Source organism: Microtus oregoni, unplaced genomic scaffold, assembly GCF_018167655.1.
Source record: "Microtus oregoni isolate MIOR12 unplaced genomic scaffold, Mior012 000009F_ref0000495, whole genome shotgun sequence".
In the NCBI taxonomy this organism is placed as follows: domain Eukaryota; kingdom Metazoa; phylum Chordata; class Mammalia; order Rodentia; family Cricetidae; genus Microtus; species Microtus oregoni.
In genome coordinates, this window is record NW_024543068.1 from 46240882 (window position 1) to 46255105 (window position 14224).

The 14224-nt window shown below is 40.9% G+C and overlaps 1 protein-coding gene across 2 annotated transcripts in view; it reads left to right on the forward strand.

The window, feature by feature from the left end:
• Stxbp6 (syntaxin binding protein 6) overlaps positions 1 to 14224 on the forward strand; it is a 216610-nt gene that overhangs the window by 13065 nt on the left and 189321 nt on the right. The gene's annotated exons all lie outside the window — the stretch shown is intronic.

A 14224-nucleotide genomic window follows, 5' to 3' on the forward strand; every position in this document is an offset into this window, starting at 1 on the left:
TGCTGGGATTAAAGGCGTGCGCCACCAGCCACCACTGCCCGGCTAGCTCAGGCTTCTTATTAACTAACTCTTACATCTTAAATTAACCCATTTCTATTAATCTGTGTATCACCACGAGGCTGTGGCCTACTGGTAAGGGTTCAGTGTGTCCTTCTCCTTTGGCAGCTATGTGACGTCTCCTCGACTCTGCCTACTCTCTCTCTATATCTCTGTTTGAATTTCCTGCCTGGCTTTATTCTGCTAAGCCATTGGCCAAAACAGCTTTATGAATTATCTAATAAAAGCAACACGTATACAGAAGTATACAGAAGGCCATCCCACATCAGTAAAGTTTCAGAGGGAAGAATGTGAAGAACCTACTGGACCTTTTGTGTGAAGAATCTGTTGTGTCTGGTGAGCTAGAGCTGAAAAGTTGGCTGTGATTTACACGAGTCAAAAGCATTAACTGCTAAAGAAAAACTTGTGCTTTGCTGGGACAATGGATACTAGTCAGTGGGGGCTAAAGACTCCATGATGATTAAGAGGAGGCCAGCGTCACTGAGGTGAAGTCTCCTGGGAAGTGTTTCCTCAGGGTTAGCATGCATAAGCTGTGCTCCAGAAGTGGCCAAGATCGTACCTCATTCTGGCAACCAAACTTGGTAGTATGAGAGTCACCCATGGGGTATGGGTTTTGAAGGTGTCAGGAGGTCATGGAAAGCAACTAAGTCTTGTCATGTGACAGGGCAGGAGCTTCTGAAGAGAGGCCTGGAGAGGCTATTGGGGAAAGTGAATCCCAGTTACAGCAGATACTCCAGCATTCAGTACCGTGGTATGATGACGAAGAACAGCGGCAGTGGTGGAGCGGAGCCAGTTGGAGTCTAGAAGACAAGCTGTGTGTGCTGCAGAGGGAAGAAGTGACAAGCAGTTTCGAGGATCCCAGAAGTTCCTGAGTGGATGGATCCCAGATAATTAGGCATTGAATTATTTATACTTTTGGAATTTGGTTTTGCTTTGTCCATATTGTGATTGTACCCTGATTCATCCCTCTGGAAGTAAGACAATATTTGATTTCTTTTGTTTTTATAGGAGCTCAGAGTTGAGACGTTGAGTTTCAAAAGCCTTTGGATTTAACTGCTCCCCTGCTCTCTGAATGGGATGTCTCAAGACAGGGTTTCTCTGTGTAGCCCTGGCTGCCTGGACCTCACACTGTAGACCAGGCTAGCCTCAAACTCACACTCTACCTTCCCTGCAAATGCTTTGCCACTACTACCTGGCTTACTCTTTGGGTTTTAGAAGAGTCTGGTGATTTTAAGAAGACTGATTTTTTAAGTGTTTGAATTTAAGGCTGTGGGGCTTTTAAAATTTGGACCTTTTATATTAATGTGTAATCTTAAGAAAGAACAAGAAAGGGTTATAGCTTAACAGCTATGTTAAGTTGACAAGGGATCAATTGTGATGTCTAGTTTTATGTCACATTGACCCCAGCTGGAGTGATCTGAAATGAGGAAACCTTAATTGACAAAATACCTCCATAAGATCTGTTTGAGACCTTTAAAATTTTTTTTTGTGTGAGATTGATGAGGTGGTGGTCAGGGCTTCCTTGGGAAAAGCAGGTTGAGCAAGCCACAATGAACAAGCCAGTGTGCATTCCTGCCTCCAGGTTTTTGCCCTGACTTCTTTCAGTGATAAACTACAGTGTGGAAGTGTAAGCCAAATAAGCCCTTTCCTCCCCAACTTGCTTTTGATCCTGGTGTTTGGTCATGGCAATAGAAACTCTAATAAAGAAAGACATGAACAATTTTCTATTGTACTCATTTATGCTTTTATTAGATTTGAGTTTGAATTCCATAATCTTACCAGCATTTAGCTTGGTAAGTCATTTTGGTTTTAGTCATTCTGATGTGTGTATAGGGCTTTATCATTACGGCATTAAATTATATTTTTCGTGTTACTGTTTGAAGCTTGACATATTTTTATGTGCTTATTAACAGTTGGATATATTCTGTGAAGTACCTGTTAAAGCTTCTTGCTTACTTTTCAGTTTGCCCACCTGGAAAATTACTGAGAACAGCCTCAGCATGAAGTTTCAGTGCCTAGTTATGTCTCTTTATATTATGGGAGACGAGGGCAGGGATGGGTATTTAGAATCCTAAAACCCCTTTGTGTGGAAAAATCTCCCAAAGAGGTAGAGCTATCCTAGACAGTTATAAAGTTATGAGAGATTTAATCTATGTAGGAGCTTTCATTTTATAAGATTACTTTTGGAAGATGGGATAATATTGCTAAAGAATACTTTGTGTGTTCTTTTGAATAGTTTTCCTTGGTTTTAAAATGCTCTTGGAGCATGAGTGTGATTTAGGGAGATAGCAATAGACTTCACTCTAGATTAGCTCCATGGTACATTGGTATAACACACAACACCGCGTTCAATCTCTAGCACTGTGGAAACCAACAAAATACCACCTCTTGTGAATGTGGATGATCCTTCATCAGTGGCTAAAGAAGGGCACTGTTCATGTAACAGAATTTTTGTGTTTTTTTTTGTATTTTTTTTTGAACACAAGGTATCTTAACAGAGTAGAAGAGTGTTCCACTTTACTACTTCTATAGTTGAAATAGCAACCAGAGGTGATTACGCCTAGAGAAGGTCTAGGGATAGAGAACGTGATTCAGGAGTTGAGCCTAACTGTGTTTCCCTTCCCTTTCCTCATCCTGCTTTCATTAGTCAGCTTTTGACTGCTGTGACAAAATGCCTGAGATCAGCAACTTAAAAGGAGACAAGCTTGAGTTTCCCTCTTCATGGCAGTCTATGGTCATGTGGCCTCTTTGTTCTGGGCCTGTTGCATGGCATGGCAGAATATCATGGCAGAGAGGAAGCCAGGAAGAAAAAGAGGAGAAAATTTCAAGGTTCCCGTATCCCCTTCAAAGGCCTGCTCTTAGTGACCTAAGTCCTTCTAATGGTCTCTCTTCCTGAAGTCCACACTACTTCAGGTAGCATGAAGTAAACTTTTGGGGAACTCTTAAAAGTGTTTTTTTTTTTCCTTTGTTATTGATGTTGTTTCTTTGTTTTAAAAGAAAGAGTTTTGACGTGTATCCCAGGAGAAGTTTAACCCCACTGTCCCCCACCTCCACCTCAGCTTCCCAAGTCTTGGGATCACTGCTATGTGTCACCATGTTTGGCCCATTGAGGGACATGTGAAATCTAGACCATAATATTGCTCCTCCTATGACAAATGAGAAAGGAAATACCTTTTAGCCAGTTAGTCACAGTGAAATCTGTCCTTGTCCTGTCCTGTATAGTCTCAGGAACAGGCTGGGGTTGAGTGTTGAGAAGCATCTTCCTGATGCTCTGGCTTCAGGACACAGTGACTGTGGCCGTGAAGGATTCTCAGGCCTGTTGTTTGTATATGTTCTTCGAGGCTTTTCCATGTCCTGTCAGAACTGATTGGCTGGGCTGGAAACTTGACTGTATCTGTTCAAAACTGGCAAATGCTACTCTGAAAATACTTCTGCCAGGCTAATAAACAATGTCACAGTTGGAAACCATGTTCTGTGTAGACAATAGTATTTTTCTACCTAGATATAAAATCTGACCATAGAGGAAGAGTATTTCTGAATTCTTTAATGTTTCTTCATTACTGATCTTGAAAGCATGTCATCCATTTCTCTTCCCTGAGATTGCACGAGTTAATGTTTTTGGTGTGGAGTAAGGACTTACAGAATTTAATACTATGTTCTGGGATAGTTTCTTTCTCATAGACAGCCAGCTGCCTTGACATAGGAAGGGACTGAAAAAAAGAGATACCCTTAACTATCCTTGGCTGGCTTTCACCTTTCCTGGACTCCTGAGACCAAGGCCTAGTTGGAGTACTTCTCCTAGGGCAAGAGAAACCATCTGTTTTCTTGACTGCTCAGTGGGAACTCAGAATCTTGCAGAGTTTTCTGTAGACTTCTCACGAGTGAGGCAGAAGCCATGCTGTCCCTTTCTTTTGCCACACCTTTAATCTAAATTGACTTGATTTTAAGAAATGATTTGTGAATATTTATAAAAACTTCTCTAGTAAGGGATTAAGATATTCTCTCTCTCTCTCTCTCCCCCTCCCTCCCTTCTTCTCTTCCTCCTCCTCCCCTCCTCCTCTTCTTCTATTCCATCTCCTCCTCCTCCTTCTTCCTCTCCTCCTCTTCCCTCTCCATTTCCTCTTCTTCCTTCTCCTCCTCTTCCTTGTCTTTCTTTCTTTCTTTCTTTCTTTCTCTCTTTCTTTCTGACAGGGTTTCTCTTTGTAACTCTGGCTGTCCTGAAACTTGCTCTGTAGACAAGGATGGCCTCTTACTCTGATATTCTTCTGCCTCTGGCTGTACTTGGAGACCAAACTCAAAGGCCTTTAGGTATAGAGAGATGTGCCTTTGCTGGGGTTAAAGGCATGCACCCACCACTGATGTGGGATTCCCCTCTGTATGCTGTGAATATCATTGGTTAATAAAGGAACTGATTTGGGCCTATAGCAGAGCTATAGGGGAACAGAGCTAGTGGGGAAAACTAAACTGAATGCTGGGAAAAAGGAGGCGGAGTCAGAGAGAAGTCATGTAGCCCTGCTGGAGACAGTTGCTGGAACCTTGCTGGTAGGCCATGAACCTCGTGGTAAAATAATGCAGATAGGTTAATTCTAGATGTAACAGCTAGCTAGCAATACACCTAAGTAATTGACCAAGCAGTGTTTTAAATAATATAGTTTCTGTGTGTGTTATTTTGGGGCTAAGCAGCTGGGAAACAACAAGCAGCCTCTCTCCCCACAACACACCACTACCTGTCTAAGAGATTTGTTTTTATACCACATTTAATTCCATAGAGGATTCCAGAGCAGGTGCAAAGAGGTGGGTGTTGCTAACACTTAACTGGTCTCATCCTCAATGGCTGTGAATAGCTGGCACGGGTATCCATCTAAACCACTTCCTTTATGATTACATTAACTTTTATGTAGATGTGTACATGGCAGAACTGGAGTGGCTGGCAGATGCCTCAACTTTATACTCACCTCCTGCCAAAAGAAAAATGAGAAAATAGTGCTCGGTATCTTGAATGTTACAGTGAACAGAGGAAGCAGAAGATACACACTATGGTAGGCATAGTAAGGGCCTCCTGCATCCTTATTCTCTGGGAAGGATTTAGGTCAGGTCCCAGTAATGGTGTTGGGTCAGTATGGTAAATGCTGTTTCCCTGTAGAATGGCTATGTTACCTTATAGCTCCAGTTGTCTGCAGTTCTCCAGCAGGTGTTTAAGCTCTTGGTTTGGGAATAAGGACCTCACCCTAGTCACTGTGATATTAATTATATTAAGTACTTACATTTGTAGACTGGTAGATTTTAAGGACATTTTATGGATTCCTTGAATTCTGTTATTTATATATTTTCTTTATAAACTTAGAAAGCAACACAAAAAGAGCTTGTCCTTTCATTCTTGGTTCATGTAGCCTTTAGTGTAACTCCTGAATTCCTTGAGCACTGTAACGTGCAGTCGTAGTAGTGAGCAACTGTAGAGTGTCATCAGAACCTGCAGCTGTGACCCAGAAGTGCCTCTCAGTAGAGACATCAGACACGTATCGGTAGGAACTATATTTCTAAAAGAAACTCCCACATTTCAAATCAGCTTAGCTTAGCTGAGGCATGGGAAAATGAATTCTAGTAGGTATTGAGAAAAAACCAGATTTTTCAAGAAGTCTATCATTGTCATTTGAACAAGGGGAAAAGACAGTGGTTTCATTTAAGGTCAGAGAAATATCTGTTGTGTGCTTCATGGGGAGCAGTGGTCATGACAGCAGTTAGTATTGTTGGAGAAAAGTCTTGGAGCCCAACCCCAAGGCATGCAGGCATAGAGAGATGTGCTGCAGATCTCAGGAAACATCCTGAGTCGTTCTGAGCCTTTAGTGTTTGAGCGCTGTTTTTTTCTATTCATACCAAATTCAGCTTTCTTTCATCTGTAAGAGCAATGTAGTGACAGTAGTGCCTTAGGTAGAGTCTGCCAGGGATACATATGAAAATTTGTGGAACCTGAAATGTTTGACATGAATTAAAGGTGATCTTTAATTATATTTCTTCCTATCGTGCAGTCCTCCCTACCACTAGTGGGCACTGTTGCTAAGTGGGCATAGCCCCCCAGGATGACAGTTGACTCTTGGCAAATAAGGTCTATTTCTTGGATAAGTGCTCACATATAGATAAAGTCCTACCTTCCTTCCTTGGTCCAAATTCATCAAATATTATCTTTTATATTTGTAAATATACAGTCCTTGTTACTTATCCCTTTGTAAGTGAATTAGTGGATGACTTTTGATTCATGTGACTCTGAAGACTGAAAAGGAATGAAAGGTTCAGTCTGTTTTATTTTTTATTAAGAGTACGGTTAGACTAAAGGGTCTGGCTTCCTCAGGCAAGTTTCAGCCTCAGGGTTGGCAGGGTGTCAAGGTCCTTGATTCTTCATAGGATGAAGAGGCTCACACCAGCCTTTCTAGAAATGGGGGAAAAGACAGTCCGAGAACTGTAGCCGACTCTGGAGCTGCCCTCTTAGGGATCATGAGTGACCCTGCGATGTGTCTCTCTGCTGTTAGAATGCTATCCTGAGTATGCCAGAGCCGTGCTACTCTTTCTAGTTAACCTGAGATGAGGAAATCCTTGTTCTGCGCTTTAAGACACACAAGACTAAATATCATACTGCTTGCGAGCTGCGTGCAAGAATCTTAAGAAAAAATATATCACTCATTAAGGTAACGGAAGCAAATTTATTGGCCACTATTCTTTACTCTTATTTAAAATGTATTGATTTAAAAAAAAGGAAAAGAGAAATTGTTTCTCTCTACAAAAGATCTATTTTGTGAATATTACAAATTCACTGCTTTTAGCAGAAAAATTCCTCATCTATCTAATTAGATGTTTTAGTCTTCTCCCCACCATTTTGTATTTCTATGTAATTCTATTTTTTCCAATGAAGAAAATAGCAGCTGTATAGTTCAACCAGGATTCCATCTGAACCTAGGCAGGACCTGTGACTTTGTATAATTTAAAAATTTTCAAAGGTTCTTTATTTTATAGTCTGGTTTTCAGTTACCATCATTTTCTTAGACACTGTTACTTTGATTTTTAGTAACCAAATTAATTGTTTATGTACAAATAGTAAACCAAGCAATGATTTTGTCTTATTGTGAAATTAGTATGAAGATTTATAGCCTGATGGGTGTGGTGCTCCATGCACTTGGGAGACAGAGACAGGTTGAACTCTGGGAGTGTGGTTTACATAGCAAGTTCCAGGCCAGTACATGAGGCTCTGTATTAAAGCAAAACCACAAGGATTTATGGCTCTATACATATTTTTGTTGAATTTGGCAATATTAAAAGTGTATCTGAATAAATAATTTGTAGTGTAAAATATTTTATGACTGTAAAGCATCCGTCATTTTGGTCTTTATGAGTTCTGTCCTTGGGACTTTTCAGTGTGTCTATCATACTGGGTGCTGTGAATTCTCACAGCAGTTGAGAACAGTTTTAACTCTACCTTGGGTAGAAGTGAAACATTGATTGTGTATACCAAGAAGACACTTTTCCTGAGTCATGCAGATGGACCACTGCTCTTCCAGAAAGCGTGAGTGCTCTAGAGGCTCTAAGTGCCCCAGAGGAGGCGGGGGGCCAGATTTGGGGAAGTGGGGGAACCCGATGACTGTCAGTCCTTATTAACCCCTGCTATTCTGGTGGCTACTGAAACTATAGGAAATGTGATCTCTGATTGACATCTTTCTCTTCAGAAACTCTGCTCCCTGGCTCTGCTCGTCACATTTTGTTTTCTGTGCTGTCTGCCAGGATGAAGAGCTCTTGAATGAATAGCGTCTTATCCTTAAGGTCATTGGGTTGGTCTCCTAGCAAGGCAAGAGTCAAGGTTTCAGAGTTCACAGGGCCTGTGGTAAGAAGAGAAGGAGAGGAGAATTGTCAATTGTGTTGGGAAGGAGTGGTCATACTTTCCTGTGCCACCCCACCCCGGAGTGCCTCAGGCCTTGCTTTTCTCATCCTATCAGGGAGGGTGTTGTTCTGATGGCTGAGATCAGGCAGGTGTGGAGGAGTGTACCGAGATGGATTTTTCTTCTTTGCTTCTCTAGCCTAGTGGCCTGTCATTTTATCTTCATGGTCGTTCCATTGGCACTTACTACCGATCAGAAGTCCTTGAAAGACTCCACATCATTCATCTTTTGTCTATCGTGTCTTATCTATAGTTAAGGGTTTACAACTTCTTTCAAATCATTTGTGAAAATCAAATTTCCACTCAAGAGAGAGGTGGCATGTATTACCACTGTGTCATGCAGCTCCTCCTTATGTGTGGTTGTTTGTTTGTATGTCCAGACTGAACACTTGGTAATGAGACAGTAACTTGTAGTTTTCTGTCTTAAAAGTCCTTAGAAGGGGTCTGGTGGGTTAGTGGGTGCAGTATACTGAAGGCACAGAGAGAACTCATTTTTAGCATGGACAAGAGAGTTGTTTTTGCCTCGTGTTTCCTAAAAAGATGTGTGTTATGGAGAATGAGCATGCCGTTCTTTCAGAGTAGAACTAAATGGCTGACCAGAGGTAATATCATCGTTATTTGGGATCTTTGTTGAAAGGGCAAATTTCGCCTGTGTCAAATGAGATGATCACTTTGTGAGACATGTTTTAATTAATGTGAGGATTAACTGAGATTTTCTAGGTAATAAGCTTCCTGCCTGGTCTGCAGTGAGGTCTCTTCAGGGTAAATCGTAGATTGCTATTAACACTATTGGTCTCTAGTGTGTGATAGGATCAGACGGCTCCTGCTACAAAGACCCAAGACAGCATTCTCCCTATTTCAGAAATAAAAATTACTAAATTCTTGGGTAATCACAAAATAGGTGCCCAGGTGCTAGGATTTATCACAAATGAGATCACGTATCTTCTTCCCCCTTCCTCTGAATGCAGCTCAGTGTTGTTATGGGGAAGGCAAGTACCTGCTGGTTTCCTGGTTAAACTCTACTCTTGCCGTCACCTGGCTCTAAAAGAAATTTTTCACATGGGCTATTATGCAAGGACCTTTCTGGTTGTTTCAGAGAACACAGGCTGTGCCTTCATCTCATTATTTGGTACCCTGCAAATATAGATCTCCCTTGCAGTCACTCAGGGAATAAGTATTGAGCGGTCATAGGTGGAATCTTGTATGGAGTATGGCAGCTACTGATGAAACACAGCCTTTGCCTTTCCTTGAATTGCAGAAGAGCAGAGTCACAGGAGAATGTGGAAGACACCTTAAAGGCTGCCTATGGAGCCCTGTCTTTAAAAGAATAACCATAGCCTGGAATCTTATCAAGAATTCAGGGGCTAATTGTGGAAGAGAACATGATTGGGGTGCAGCTGTATATGTGCTGTGGTGGAAAAATAAACGTAAGGATAGAGTGCAGAGCAGCCAGTGTCTGCAGGCTCACCCTCCACCAATAACAATTGTCTCTAAGTCTGGGAATGAATGGGATTCGCGTTTTAGGAAGTTTGACGTCATAACATGGGAATCCCAGAGGAAGTCATTGCAGCTTTCATGGAACTGTCCCTTGAGATGTTTTACATTGGGTTCAGTTTGGGGGTTTCAAAATAACTTTCTCTTCCCTTAATTTCTTTTGTAGTGTCCCTAAAGGGTAGGTAGGCAATAAATGAGGGTGGAGTTTCTGAATATCTGGAAACTTGATGCAATAGGTCTCATACTCAACAGTCTTAGAGCATGATGTCAAAACATTTAATAAGACGCTAAGAATGCTTAAAGGTATTCTCCAGTCTGCCTGCCTTTTATATTCATGCCTACTGATGTGACTGCCAAATCCCTTAAATTCCACACTTGTGGTGATATTTGGTTTGTGATCTAACAATTAATGCTTGCCCGAAGATCAGAGTGCGGAGCTAGCCACAAGTTAGCCATAGAAGCCAGGCAGTGGTGACACACACCTTTAATCCCAGCACTCGGGAGGCAGAGGCTAGCAGTTCTCTGAGTTCAAGGCCACCCTGGACTAGCAAGATTGATTTTGTCTAAAAGAGAAACAGAGGCAAGTGCTCAAACCTTTAATCCCAGCACTAGGCAGATGGAGACAGGAAGTGATATGGCTGGGCAGAGAGAGGCTATAAGGTAGGAGGAGACAGGAGCTCAGGATTCAGTCTGAGGATTCTTGGAGACAGGATCTTGCCCCCTTGGGTCTGGAAATCGGTAGAGGTAAGAACTAGTGGCTGGCTGCTGTGCTTCTCAGATCTTTCAGCATTTACCCTGATATCTGACTCTGTTTTTTATTATTAATAAGACCAATTAGAATTCATGCTACACAACATGCTACACATTGTTAACTTTGATATGGCTTTGATAGACGCCAGAAGCACAGTAGGTACCACCGGAGACATACCAGCCTGTCTCTCAGCCAGCACCATCTCAGGGCTAGGAAAGGAGAAATTTATCAGAAAATGTTCTTTTCATTTTCATTTCACACACACCTGTTGCACGACTTCTGTGTTCAGAACACTGCTCAAGGAACCGTGGAGAGTCCAAAATGGAAATAACCAAACTTCCATAAAAAGAATCCTGCCATGACTCAAGCCTGTCTTATTTCAGCTCTCATGTTATAAGTTCCTTAGCTTTTACAACAGAATTTTTACTTTTATTTCTGTAGTGGATGTTGGGTGTTCAAATGAAAGGGCCCTTGCTCGGATGATGAGGGAGACTGAGCTTACACATCTGCCTTGCATTATTTTGTTCAGTAATGAGGTGTAAATTAGTACCTTTCCAAATGGTATTTCTGAAAAGACAAAACAAAGCAGCCGTTAGAGGATCCTGTTTGTTTATGACAGAAGACATTTCTGCTTGATTAGAGGCCCAACAATGATGCTTCATAAATAACAATTGTTTGGGGTTCATAAACAGTCAGATGTGAGGTTTTTGTTTGTTTGGTTTTTTTTTTCTTTGTTAACCTGTCCCCTACTGAGTTAGCAGTGAGGTTGGTAATGTAACGGCTTTCTTTCTACCACAACTAGCAGAATGCTTACTACAGAAGTATTTCTAGGAGCTAAAGAAAAGTCAAATTCTTTCATTTATTGTACTTAAAAAATTATTTATTTGTTTTCATTTTATGTGAGTTGATGTTCACCTGCATGTGTGCCTGAGGGTGTCGGGTATCCTGGAACTGGAGTTAAACTGGAATTACAAACAGTTGCAAGTTGCCATATGGGTGCTGAGAATTGAACCTGGGTCCCTGTGAAAGAGCAGACACTGCTCTTAATTGCTGAACCATCTCTCCAGCACTGAAAAGTCAAATGCTAATTTTGTCTATTTTAGAATCTATGTTTTTAAAGGGATTTGCTGAACTGATTCATTTATTTTCACCTGTTTATGAAAAAAGTTTTGGGGCACAGAGGGAACTCTATAGGAACAGGGGAACTGGACTTCCTAATGTATCTAGAGTAGAAAAGAGACCCTGAAAGTTGGCTGTTCTTCAAATTACTAACTGACTTTGGGTAATCTTTGAGAGCTCTAGTTTCTTATTTGTGAAGGGAGTTTTTCTGATTATGTTTTCCACAGATTCTGAGACATGTATTTTTGTTATGTTATATCGTAGCATGTCTAGAAACAACAGTTCATTGTATAGCATAGTTCAACTGTGATGGCCGTTCCCTTAACACAGTCTTGCATCATGAATCATGTAGGCAGTGACTCTTTAGCTTTGTCAGAATATGATAGTATTTGCCCAATCTCCCATGCTCTTATGTGAATTAAATAAGAGATAGCCTTTGGTTGTACTTATAGAGAAGGGAAGGCACATTTGGACATGCCTTGATGAACTTTTTCTCTTTTGTGTTTGTTATGGATTCATTTTGTTTTTGTGCATCTTAAAAAATAAATGGAAAGGAAAAATTGAAAATATATGAATCCAAATACAAAGTAACTTTCTTGAGTATTTGAAATAGCAAATGAATTTCAATGGAATCTTAGAGTTGGTTTCATGAAAGTTATTTTTTTCTTCTCATATACTACTTGAGACATATTGGTCCTAATTGAAGGGATAGAGAACTCTGTGAAATATTGATGTATTTAAAGTAAAATAATCCCCATTAGATATTATACCTAGTAGGATATAATTTTTCCAAGTTGAAATATTAGTTTTTAACTATAAAAGAATATTTTCATGGTCCTGAATTATTATTATTAATTTCTAGTGTTTTTATTAAGGTCTCAAAATGTTTGGGGGAAGCTTGCCAAACCTAAATTAGCATTTAGGTTAGGATTGAATGATAAATCCCTAGTTAAGATCACTTTTCCAGAGATAATTTAATTCCAAAGTAACAAGTTGTCCCCTCATATTTCTCTTTCATCGTATAGTAAGAACTCTGAGGAAGGCCACTTTTAGGTAGGCGATTAGGTGGGGTAGTCAGAAGGTCATGGATTTTATTTTGGATAAATTAAATTTGTGATGAGTTTGAGGCATCCAAGAAAAGATGTTGAGTAGGCGTTGAGTTTGTGAGTCAGAAATAAAAATGTGGCATTTTGGTGTAGAGATGGTAGATGAAGTCTCAATATTGGATGAGATCACCTAGGAAACTAGCAACATTAAGGGGAGGTTGATGAGCCACCTTCAGCCAGCAAACCTGTTTAATTTGGAGTGTACAATGTTTTAAAAATATTTGAATGAGTTGCTGCAGTGTGTGTTTATGGCTTTTTGGCTGCCCAGAATATATTGTCTGTGTTGTTAGCAGCAGCAAATGTTCTTTTGAGACAATCTCCGTCCTCTGGTCTCAGGCATTGGGCATTGGACACAGTTCTGGCTCTGGTTCCAAATGAAGTAGGTGACCCAAGGTAATGACAGTGAGAGAGGTAAGATCTATAAGTAAATGGAGCCAACATGCCTGTTTACTTGGTACAAGCCAAAACTCCTGGCTACTGTATGAAAATTCACAAGGTTGAAATTCTGGCAATTACATTAATTAAAATTCTTACTAGAGCAGCTAAAAGAACTCCTGGTTCAAACTGGGTTACACCCAAAGGAGAATTTAGTGGCTTATTTAACTAAAAAGCCTAGAGCTGTGACTTATCACAGGGTTTATTTAGTGTAATCTGCCCCAGCTTCCTATCTGGGGTCCTCTTCTTAGTTGTCCCGTGCTAAACTAAGCTGTCTATTCCACAGTGCCAAAGCATTTTCTGGGACCGCTAGTCTGTGTTCTGCCAGCTTTCGGCAAAACATAAATCTCTCTATAGATCCTCCATAGCCTTAACATTCTCTGTATTTGGGCTAACTTAGATTATAAGCCTAGTTTTGAAATGGACGTTGTAGGTAGGGACAGTTGGGGTTGAATAAGAATGCCTTAGTGCAGCATTTGGTATGTCTATTATGGGTTTTTTTTAAATAAGGGAATAAAACTGATAAATTCACACACATACCCACACACACATACCCCTGCCCCCACGGGTATCAGTCAGTTCTTTGCAGTCTATTAAAAGATAATTTAGTAGAGTAGCTTACAGACACTGATTCCAGTAGTCCAACCATGGCTGTCCCTCAGTGGAAAGGAAAAGAATTAGGTAGTTTTTTTAGTCCACTAGACTGGATGTCTCATTAGTACCAATCTGGTGGAACTAAAAGAGCTAAAAGAATCCCAGAGGATTCCTAGAGAGCACTCATCCTCAGTCTCTATTGGAGTCGGAAGAGTTTCTGATATTAGGGAAGGAAAGCTTCAGCTACAGATCCATAAACTTGGCAGCGAGAGTAGGAGCAAGCAGACAAGAAGTAAAAGCTTCCACCTTCCACATCCTTTTATGTGTGCTGCCACCAAAAGGTGTGGCCCAGGTTTCAGGTGGGCCTTCTCCCCTCAAATTATCTAGTTAAGAAAACCTTTCAACATGTGTCCAGCTGCTTGGGTTTTGATTACAGATGTAGTCAAGTTGAAAGCCAAGAGTAGCCACCTGGATGTGTGTGCTTGACAACTTAAATGATTAGGAGAACAAAGGGGACTTTGATAATGAGCCAGAGGAGGTAAAATGGAGTTGTTGGTTTCAGACGAGAAGAGGGAGCAGAATCCAACAAACGGCAGAAGCTTAAGGTTGGTATCAATGTACCTTAGCCTAGGAACAGTGGTTCCTCAGAAGGATGGTTTTCTTCTGGGTAGCAGTCTGAGAATAGGGTGGCAGTTTATGTGTCAAAGGATAGAGGTTTGACAGTGGTGGCATCATCCAGCACTGCTG